General features: G+C 33.3%; 1 pseudogene; it reads right to left on the reverse strand.

Annotated features, from left to right (window-relative positions):
- The window catches only part of LOC143639974 (lipase member I-like), a 189,739-nt pseudogene that overhangs the window by 55,554 nt on the left and 122,034 nt on the right, over nt 1-12,151 (reverse strand).

Raw genomic sequence — 12,151 nt, forward strand, 5'->3', positions numbered from 1 at the left:
TAGATGGCAATGTTTGTACAAGACTGACATTAAACTTGAGGAAGCAAATAGTAGGTAGAATATCTAATTAACCCATTATTAAAATTTTCAGTCCTGTGAATATTTCAATGAAATTGACACAAGTGCATTAAAATAGGTTTAAAATCATAATTAAGCTTATGAATTTAGTATAAATAATATTAATAATCTCAACATTTGTTAATATTACTAATAATTCACCTATTAATTTTCACAGAACAGATATGTATAAACACTTCAATATTTACCATAGTAGAATATTTATTGCTCAATTTAAATTTTTTAGCTGTTCCATAAATGTGATGTTGGGACATATGGGGTAATATGTAGAAGGGCAAGAAAAATATTTACTGAATGTCAAGTATGTGCAGAGCCCCTTACAGATATGATTTTGTCTAATCTTTGTAATATGTTAATGGTCACTACTCTTCTATTTTCCATTTATAGACAAAGACTACATAAGGGATTTTGATCAATTTCACATAGCTAAAAATGCAGAAATATGGAGATTATAATAGCAATAAAAAATAGCAATGTAACCCTTATTGTATCTGGCAATATTCTAAGAAGCAAATTATGAATAAAGAACCTGTAACTTAGATACAATTATTCTTACCATTTTATAGAGGAAACAAGTAGAGATGAGGAAACACTATCATTTTTCTCAAGTTCACATAGCCAGCAAAAGATCATGGAAACTCAGGACTTTGAGACACTTAATCAACCCACGATGCAAACAAATTATTTCCAGGACTACCTGAGATACTTTAAAACCGAAGTGAGCATCTGATACCCAATAAGTATACTATAATTTATGTATATTCTTATTCAGTTTGAGAATTACTGAACTTCTCTTTTGCAATTTCATGACTCATTTTTATTGCAGTTAAAGAAAAATAAAGTTCAACATATGTATCCTTTTTGGTTGCAAATATTGGGCTCCAGAAAGGCATTATTCCTCACATTAAACTGCTATCTTTGTTTAGAATGAAGAAATTTTTTCACTCAATAAAAACTAATTCAGGGTTGGGGATGTGGCTCAAGTGGTAGCGCGCTCGCCTGGTGTGCGTGCGGCCCGGGTTCGATCCTCAGCACCACATACAAAGATGTTGTGTCTGCCGAAAACTAAAAAATAAATATTAAAAATTCTCTCTCTCTCTCTCTCTCTCTCTCTCTCTCAAAAAATAAAATAAAAACTAATTCAATTGTTCATTTCTATACCTATGATACAACTTATAAAATTCATACAAAATCACAATTTTATGATTTCTATAAGGTTTAAATATTATTTAAATTATTAACATTTGAAATGTACAAATTCATTTTAATATTTGCTTAAATAAATCAAATAATCCATTAATTGCATATAGCAAAACTTTTATTTGGTATCTTCTGCTTTCTCATCTCTATGTAATGTAGCCATTTCATAAATCAAAACCATGCTTTGGAGATTTATCTCAGTGGTGAAGTGCCTGCTTAGCCTGTGTGAGGCCATGGTTTTAATCACCAATACCACTCACAAATTTTTAAGAAAATTTAATGTCAGCATCATAGTTTTCTCATAATTCCCCTACATTATTCATAAATAGTGACTAAAATGTAGTTATGAAAAATTTCTTGCATTGAAACAACTGCAATGGAAATTGTAGTTGCCAACATTGTCTGCAACTTATCTTCATATTTTTCTACATTAAATCTTTTCTAATGCTCCCTTATGCCAAGTGCCAGAAGGAATAATCATCTGAACAAAGGGATATACACTAGAATTGAAGATGTTTAATCATTTCCCTAGCATTTCATGTCCTGCCCACCCCACTCATGTTAATATGAGCAATGAAGTAAATGGGGCACTTTTAAGAAAGTCCAAAATCTAATTTTGCACTTTCTGTAATTTTTTAATCTAAACATTTATGGCCCAATAGGCATCATATATGTGAAAGAAAGAATTCATTTTTCTCAACAGAAGTCCATGATACATCCTTACCACTGAGCCACTCAATATTTCTCAGTCCACACTCACTATTTTCATGCAATTGGGCCAGACAATGTCAAAAGCAAGCCATGATTCTTTCCTAAATTTTTCTTGGGCCAACAGAACTGACACAACCTCTGTACAAGATTGTTCAGAAATCCTAGCAATGTCCCTGGTTTCTGAAACAGCTCTGTGCCAATAATGGGAATTTGTAAAAGAAAAAAGAAACTGCTCATTCTTGTGCCCCTTATTTGGGATAACTCTGGTCCATATTCTACAGTGTCACCCATAATTCCCTGATATAACTGATCCACAGTTGCTCATTTTATTTTTGACTGTCTATGAAGCAATAAAAAACACTAGAATTTGACCACATACTTTACTTCAACGTGTATGCAAAACTTCCTTGCAAATGTATGTTTAGAGATAAATATTTTTCAGATAAAGATGAACAACAGTCTGTTTCCCCTTCCTGAAAGATAAAATGTTTTATCTCCTAATCCTCTTCTTTCCTTTCCCCTCTAGCTTTGCTCACTACTATCTGAAATAAATTACAAAGGAACAGAAATAAGGCTTTGTTCGGCACTCAAGAGGATCACTTCTCTCAGAAAAGTTAAAATGATGGTATCAAACACCTTGTTGAGATATTTTATAGGATCCAGGAGAAAATTTTAAAATTCCAGAAAATTATTTTAAGTTACCGTTTTCATATCAGGACCTGAAAGCTCATATGGACAAGAACCACAGAATTAATTATACTGACTCATTTGAGAATACTTGAGCTATGAATATACAGAGAATCCTCAAATCGAAAGCAAAATTAGAGGCCACATACTTAGTACTCAAATACAACTACAAATTGTATATATATAATGTGAAAAATAATTTCAAAGTATTCCCTATCTCTTGTTCAAATTCTTCTTGTACTCCTAAATTTTCTGTTTAGCATGTAACACAGACACACACACACACACACACACACACACACACACACACACACAAATGCACTCTTCCCCAAAACTCACCAACTCTCTTGGAAATTAAAATGGATTATTTTGTCATTTTTGTTATTATTAGAGTGTGTGTGTGTGTGTGTGTGTGTGTGTGTGTCAGGGATTGAACTCACAGGTGCTTAACCACTGAGCAACATCCTAAAACCCCAGTTCTTTTTTATTCTCACTGAGTGTTGCTTAGGCCCTTGCTAAGTTGTTGAGGCTGGCCTTGAACTTGCTATCTTCCTGCTTCAGCGTCCTGAGCCCCTGGGATTACAGGTATACACCACCACACCCAACTGAAAGAGGTTCTTGAGAGATTATTGCCACTTGATGAAAACAAATTAAAAAAAAAGCTGAATCAGTGGTGTAGAGGTGTAATTTTTCTCTCCTCAGGAGTTACAATGGGCTTACATGGACTCTATGCACATCAAACACAAACATAATCACAAATATATGTCTATCAATGTTGTCACATAGTAAAAATAAAAACATTCAGCTTTAATTCACCTTTTCTTATGAATCCTATATTAGATATTCATTACCTTCTAATGTTCCCAAGGAATCTTAACGAATATTCATTATGAAGTCTGGAAGTTTACTCTGAAAGCAAGGTATATGTGTATTGACTTCACACTAAGGAACTTAAAAATTGGCTACCTTCTTGATAATAAGACATAAATTATCCCCATTAAAATTATTTGTAAATATCGTTTAATCTATTTCTATTAATAGCATATGTTCAGTTTTAGTTTAGGAGTTATTTGAAGGTGAGGAGCACATGAATATGAGAACTACTTCTGCACAATTAAAGTAAGGTAAAACTAGAAACATGACAAGGAGGCAGAGCATGGTGGCACACACCTGAAATCCTAGAGACTCAGGGGGCTGAGGCAGGTGGATCACAGGTTCAAAGCTGACTTCAACAACTTAGCAAGACCCTGTCTCAAAATGAAAAATAAGAGGTCTGGGGATGTCGTTCAGTGGTTAAGCACCCCTAGGTTCAGTCCCCAGTACCTCTCCAAAAAAGGAATATATATATTTCATATGAGATATTCATGTATCATTTAATATTCTCAATTAAAAGTAGCTGTTCACTTGTTTGGAAAGAGAAGTAAACTTGAAGGTATATAAATAGGATTGGTCTAAATTACGGATTTATAAAGATTTTAGAAATAGAAAAAGTAGTCCCTCAATAACAGTCTCAATCTGCAAAATTGATCTAATACTTCTGGTTTCTCAAAACTTCTGTAAGAAATTAGAAAAGGAAAATGTGTGAAAAATCTTGGCTTACATTAAATATTCAAGTAGTATTTAAATCCAAACTGGCATTAAGGGAAGAAGAGCAAAGCAAAATATTACATTTCTATTGCTAAAACTGTAGATGCATACATGTCAATTTGAAAAACCCATAAGCGTTCTTAAACATAAAATGATACCAGATTGTGATAGAGAATTTAGCAAATATGTAAAGGTTTTAATTTACTCCCCAATTGCATTCTGATATTTATTTGATAAATAACCAGTATACTTCAAATCTAATAAAATGCATGTTAGCCCATCTGACTAATTGTGTACTCACCAATTCTCCAGTGGAGTCTTCAACCAGGTCCATCCAATAAATATTGAATTAAAATACACAGAGACTTCAGCCACATAAAAGCAAAATATTTAGAAAACTCTCACGACTGACCACTGTGATAAGTTAGTGTTAATGAGAAAACAATTTCTAAAACTCATACCTAAAGAATTTTGTCTCTCTCATACAGACACACCCAACACACACATTAAATATAAAATTGAAACAAGTGTAAGAAAATAAATTAAGGAAATTTGGGGGTGGGGGAGTCCATAATTTCATTCCCAGAATTTATCCACCAATCATTTTTCCTGAAGTCCTTCCAGGAAAATAATGTTGCCTTCCTCTTAATGTGAATTTATCATTTTCTTCAGTGACATAAAATTTTCAAAATGAGTAATACATTCCCTAAGAGTCAGCCACTTAAAAGTTGTGTTGTTAAATGCAGAAAGGTACCAATTTGGAAACAAAAGAGGAATGAAGTGAATCAATATGGCTTTTAAGCTAAATTGCAAGCACATTTTAAAGCCTGTCTAGAGAGTCTGAAGTTCCCTTTAATGAGCTTATGGAAGGTACAGAGCAAAAGAGTTACTTAGAAGGTGAAAGAAGAACCATCTAGGATTTAGAGGACAAATTTTCTTGTTCCATTGTACCCATATTTCCTACTTCCACACCTTTCCAGTCCTTTGACTTGGCTTGGAAAATTGGGCATGAGACAAGTGGGGGGGGGAGGGCAAAATTGGTGAACAGAAAAACTAATTTCTGCATTTATAGCTTCTATATCAACATACATATAATGTCTGCCTTTTGGGACATTTTTTAAAACCCCATTCACTTCAGCTGAATTCCATCCAAATTCCCCACCAGGGCTGAGGATCTCCATCGCCCACAGCACATCCGCCCACCCCTAGTGTATGCAGCCACTGCCAAGACCAAGTCTACTTGTGACTTTGGGAAATCTCTCACACCTGGCAACACTTGGAAAGCTGAGTAACCTCCCAAATCCACGCCCCTAGTTTCAAACCCCTCGGTATGCCTCTCTGCTTAACTCACCTGGAGTCTGATCTAGACAGCATTCTCCACCCAGAGCGACCAGGAAGCAGCTCCGAAACTCAGCAGCGTCTGCCTGAATAATGGGGACAGTGCTGCCGCACAGCTCCCCCAGAACTGCTGCTCCAAATACTCCCAGATTTCTTCCACTCAGCCAGGAGTCTTGCTTCCTTTTTCTCCGCTTCATCCCCCGCTTGCCCGCTACTGTGCTCCCTCCTCCTGGCAGTGGCGCAGGGAGCTGTCCCCTCCCTCCTCCAAGCTCCTAGGAGCTGTCCGTTGTGCTATGAGGGAGCTCCTGGCTCCTCCCGGGCAGGGAGTGTGCACAGGGTGTGTCCCCTTACTGGACTTTTATGAGCAGAGCTGCAGATATGCCTGTTTTGGTCACTAGAGAAATAGGCTAAAGGAGGCAGTCAGCTATGCAATTCTAGAATCTAACACTTCCTCAAACACATAGATGATTGGGCAACTGCTTAAAAAATCAATAACCTCAGAATTCTCCCTAAATATCTCCGCTCATTTTCAAGTGTCAGAAAGTAAATGAGGAGTTTGACATATCTGTAATTACACTATTTTCTGTACAGATACTAACATGGCTCAATTTTAGGCTGGAAAGTTCACAGATAGAATACCTTTCTCTATGGTTGTACATTCTGGGTTTACTTAAGAATCTAACCTAAATCAGTAATCTCACAATTATGACAATACAGATTCCTAAAGGAAGATAACTGATACTTGCATGCAAACTCTTTAATAAGAGTCTTTTTTTCCTAGTTTACATTGACCACAACTTTGTGAAGCGATGTTAGTAATTTTAAGAAAAGAGACTCTAAGTTTCAGATCCTAAATAACTGAAATCTGTAGTTCTCACAATCCACAACCTGTGTGTTATATCTTGATGCATCTTAGATGACACTGGGTACTTGAACCAATAGAGAAATCTCAACAAATGCATATCAAGAAACTAATGAATACCCAGAATCAAGGGGGATTTGTGACTAGTGAAGCATACTAAATAAGCAATTCAAATACATGCTAACCATCATGATCACTTATAAAAAGAATAGCCAACAGAATTAGAAAAATAATATTAAAAGTGTTCATAAACAGTTTGCTGACACATGTTAAGTTAAGAGGCCAAATATAAGCTCTTCCAAAAAGCCTGCAATAGGCGTAATCTTTTTGCAACAAGGGAAGCTTTAGCAAGCTAAATACACACTCATTTCTTATTAAGAATATGCAATAACTAATTCATATTACATTTTTAAAAATCAATGGTAATTTATTTCAACTAACCTCTCTTGAAAAATGTATTACACATTTAAGCTTCCAGCATATTAAACAACATTAAAAGTCAAATTTATTTAGGCCTATAGAAATAATAGACAGTTAATAAATGCAGCATATTAATTTACTTACTTTACTTATATGTCAATGATATATTTGTCTTATTCAAAGAAAGTACTTTCTTCATGGAATAAAACACCATGAGTTCTGTATTTTTCTTTGTAGAGTTGGAAGAATTTAACAAGTACAACCAGATTTGTCATGAGCAAAACTATTCAGATTATTCATTTGTATGCTCCATTCCAGAAATTATTCAAGGTAGGCTCTTTCTCCATATTTTAAGGCAATTCAGAGTTAGAAAAACAGATAATTTATTCACAGAAGGTAGATATTTTAAAGCATTTATATCAATCAAATAATTAATAGTACATTTTGCTTAAGCAATTTTAAATGACTATGATAAAGGTATAAATAACTACATTTTACTTTATACATAATGTTTCTGTTGAATACATAAAATAATATATAATTACAATGTATTTTCCTATCTTCCCTTCATATTGATCATGGCATATTTATAACATACCCTTCAATACTCACTGTAGAGTTACCTGTAAATCTTTCCCCGATTTGTCTAGGTAATTGAAGCATTTTTCCCCTTTAAATATTAATACTCTTTTTATTCTTTCTTTTCAATGCTTATGTTCAATTGGTATATAGTTCTGGTCGCTTACAGTTCCACCAATCAGCAATGAAAAAATAGGATGTTTATAAAATGTCGAATAAATGGTCATAACTGCTCTACTAAATTTTTCACCAATTTGCAAAAACATAATTGTGTTTCTTTTAACTTTTATGTACATATATTTCATTTTGTCAATTAAAAAAATAAGTCTCTAAAGGAGAGAAGTTCCCCAAGTATTTTATGATTCCATGCATTATTAACCTAAAGCCAAGGATCAGACTTGGGAGCAAAGCATTGTGTTGAACTTCATTTATATATTTCTTCTTTCATTGAAAAAAAATGTCCTAGTATAATTCTTTTTCTAATCCCTGTGCAAAATATGGGATGTACCAAGGTGCTCAAACTTCATAGTCCTTGAATACATTTAGAGTATCCAGAGTTTAGAGTGTAGTTATGGAGAGTATTAAATAAACTATTTCTTACAATAACTTTACATTCTTGTTGAATAAATGACAAGTCGATTTGAACTCCTTAGCCAAGGCCACAACATGAAAGCAAAAGTACTGCCTGGCTGAAAACATTAAAAGGAACTCTCGAGAGGGTCTCTGTTGAAATAGTACATCTCATTATGGGAATAATGAGAAAAATTAGTAAGTATGCCAATGACAGCACACGTGCACTTTTGTGGTTTCTGACCTTTTAACTTCCTTGAAGGCATGACCACAAACCTTTCAACACCATACATATTATTAATCTTGCTTAAAGTATAACATTTTCAAACATTTCATTCTATTTTTCTCTAAAGTGATTTGAATTTTTAGGTTCATCTAATGGATTTTCTAGTGAAAATATTTGGTACTGAATGACCACACAGTGATATGTGCTTACCCTATGCCATCACACTCATTTCTCTTTAGACTGTTTGCCTTTAATTCATCTTTTACTAATAATCATCGTTTAGTGACATATGCATCCACATGTGATTAGATTTGAGTTTTCAAGTGTTTGCTCTTATCAGAAAACGGAAATTAGAAGGAACAGGGACAAAGATGCCTGGAAGAATATCCAAGGGGCTATCATATCTAGCACCCTCTGAGATATTAGACAAAAGGCTGAGAAGTAGGCCCTACAGTAGCTGAGATATCTCACACCTAATCATTTTTTTACAAAAGTCATCTCCTAAAAGGGCTTTAATTTTTAGATTTTAATATTATTTGTGTGTGATATTTGGAACAACATAATATTGTTTCCAATTGATGCTTGGAAAGGGAGTACTAATAAGCAGTGGGAGACAAACATTCTAGAAAAAACAAGAAGATCATAAAAGTATCTGTTCTAAACAGATTTGAAAATCTATTCATAATTCATGAATCTACATAGTGTCTACAAGCTTAAAGCATAACACAATATAAAGAAAACAGACAACCTTGGTTAGGATCTCTATTGAATCTTCTTGAATATTTCCATCTATTTTAATAATGTGAGTATTCATTTACTCCTCAGAGATATATAAATCATTGTGTTGATCCAACATGTAGGAGAGGCAAGCAAGCTTTGGTGCCTTAACAGCGAACTGTTGCCAGGAAATAACACAGCTTTATACATTCTTTCACCTATAGGCTAAAATTTTCACCCCTGTAGCCCTGCCTTTGAATGGGATAGGGCATTGCTATTAAGAGCAAATATATTTAGCTGAGGAATGGATAAATCTTTGAGCCACTGTATCATTTACTAAAATTTGGCACACATTTATATATTTTATCAATTTATTTTATATGCCAAATACATTTGTGGATCTATTATGCGCAAGAAAAGATAGAATCTTATAAATTCTTATAGAATTTACTTAGAGAAATGGAACTGAGGTAACCATAATGGCACAAATGAAAACAAGAGGGCAAATCAGACAGGGACTGCGAAAACAACAAGTCTGCAAAGGAATCATTTGACATTCAAAGGGTGTGTCTATTCAAAATACACCCAGCAAGGGCTAATATTTTAGAAAATTGAGATTATTTCACATCTGTTCTCAGTTTTCTCCTAAGGAAAATAAATCAGATCACTTTAAATAGTGAATATTAAATTGATTTGGTTAACTAAAACCTACAAAATAGTTCTAATATATTATGTCCATTGTTTGTTTGCCATTATTCTAGGAGAAAACTGAGAATTTTTGAAAAGGAAAAGAATGTGGCATCCAAACGTTAGATACAAGTTAGGCTCAACACTTACTGTAATAATGGGGTACAGCTGGTTGAGATAATAGCTTAATGTTTAAAATTCTTTTTTCCCAGATTTCTTTTTTCTTACTAATACTTGTTATAATTCTATGATGTTTCAATTACTATCTACCGAACTCAATCTCAGAAATCTTTAAAAAAAAAAACTTACCCAAGGTCATATGGCTAATAAATCATGAGCAAGATTTGGAAACCCTGGTTGCCTCACTGTTAAGCTCCAGCTCTAATTCATAGTTAGTACATTTGCTTCCACTTCCTGAGAGTGGTTTCCTTTGTATATCATTAACTGTACATGACCTATTTTTTAAGCTTCTACAATAATTTTCAGAACACAGTATAGTATGGAATAATAAGGGCAAAATCAAATATCATCCATGGGAAATTATGATTAGATACAAAAAAATACAAAAACTAAAATAGACTGTTGTCAGTTTGATAAATTTTTATTGTAAAGAATTTAGTATTGGAAGCAAGGTAGTTTCTACTTGGATATTTTTTCTAGAATTTTTTCAAATGGAATGTTAAAATGACAAAAAAATCCATAAACGGCCTAAAAACTAAGAATTAGAATTGCTACATTAAAAAAAGGACATAAATATGTCATAAATGACATGTGTAAGAAACATGGAAGTGCAGTTTTGTATTTAATCTTTAGATACATTCTGTAATATGATCACAAAGAGGTGTCTACAATTCACTGTGTGTTACAAAACAATAAATTACCTCATTAAAATCAGAGATAGGCAAAGATTTACAGTCCTTGTAAGTCTTCTAATTGTTCTTAATTAGGGCTTAGACTGCACTGCCCAAGTACAGATTTCCCTGTAGGAAGGTTGCATATGGAAAGTATGTATTTTAAACCCAGAAATAAGCGAGACTACTTTGAAGTCAGAGATGAAAATTGACATTTTAAAAGTCAGAATGGATTCTGAAAAGGAAGTTTTGACCTTGGTCTTTCTGTTGAGGGTAAGTATTCCCTAGCCTCGTCATGTTATTTTTTTCCCAGAGCATACTTTGTGTTGTTTCTCCTTCATCTTTGACTCCTGTCAAATGTCATCATCCTTATTCATCAACTGGCTTTTTAAGAAACTACTAAAATCTCTCAAAGGAGATTGAGAAAAATGCAGAATAGTATTCAGAGCAGAATATGTCATGTTTGTGTAAACACTGCATTTACCACCTGAGCATAGATTTTATAATCTTCAAAGTAGAATGCCTGGAAAATTGGGTTCATCAAGCATCTTTAATAGAGATGAAATAAATGAGGTCTGGAAATATCACATAACTTTTCTAAAGTCACATGACTAGCCAGGCTGCAAAATTTTTGCTTGTTTGCTTGCTCTATCTATAGATTTTTTTCTTTCTCCTATTACTATATTTCTACTTCATCAGGGGATACAATCTCCAACTCAGGGGCCTAATGCTTTATATAAATCCCCATACTATTCAAGATTACTATACTCCTCAGAAGCTTTATAGGAATCAATCAGCAGACTTTGCAAGAATATTTTGGGATACATTTAGATACTTTATTTAAAATATTAATGATTAGGGACCTCAAAAACTAAACAGTCAATACCAGATAAATTCATATTTAAACTTCCACATAACATAGATAAGTTATTATGTTATATAGTAGTACTTTGTAATTTTGAATACAAAATATTTGAAAATAAAAAGCAATTCAATACATAAAATGTAAATATACATGAAGATCATGAGTAATCAAAAATAATCAGACCAGAAAGCAGCAAAATATCATCAACCTCAAGAAATAGAGCTTGAACATAGAAGTGCTTTCCTCCTAGCTGTACAGTCATGGGCACATATTTTTAAAAAGCTTTTAGAGAGGATGGAAATGTTTTATTATGTATTCAGCAAAGTGTTACTATGGTGTTCCTTAACTATTGCCTTTTTTTAAAATTCCCATAATCTTTCTATAGATGACAGTTACATAAATATGAATAAAAAGGAAAAGCAAAGGTAGTAATGCAATTTTGTTTTTAGTGGTAAGATATTTCTGAGCACACACTTGCTCATCTTGTTCATGAGTATTTAACTTACTTTTCACCAACACCTGTCAAAGTAGCTAAATCAATCCTCCACAAGAAGACCTTCTCACTATTTTTGACCATTTTATTTTCTTGTAGGCAAAGATCATTTTTTTACTAAATACTCTAACTTTTCCAATTTCATTGCTTTAAAAATACTTCCATGATAAAGATAGAATCATTGGAACTCTGGTTGTACATATAAATCTAATGTGTGTTACTTCCCACAAAGTATGTATTTTAAAATATTGTAAGCTCAAAGTTTCAATTAATTGGAACT

This window comes from Callospermophilus lateralis, unplaced genomic scaffold (assembly GCF_048772815.1).
Source record: "Callospermophilus lateralis isolate mCalLat2 unplaced genomic scaffold, mCalLat2.hap1 Scaffold_103, whole genome shotgun sequence".
Lineage (NCBI taxonomy): Eukaryota > Metazoa > Chordata > Mammalia > Rodentia > Sciuridae > Callospermophilus > Callospermophilus lateralis.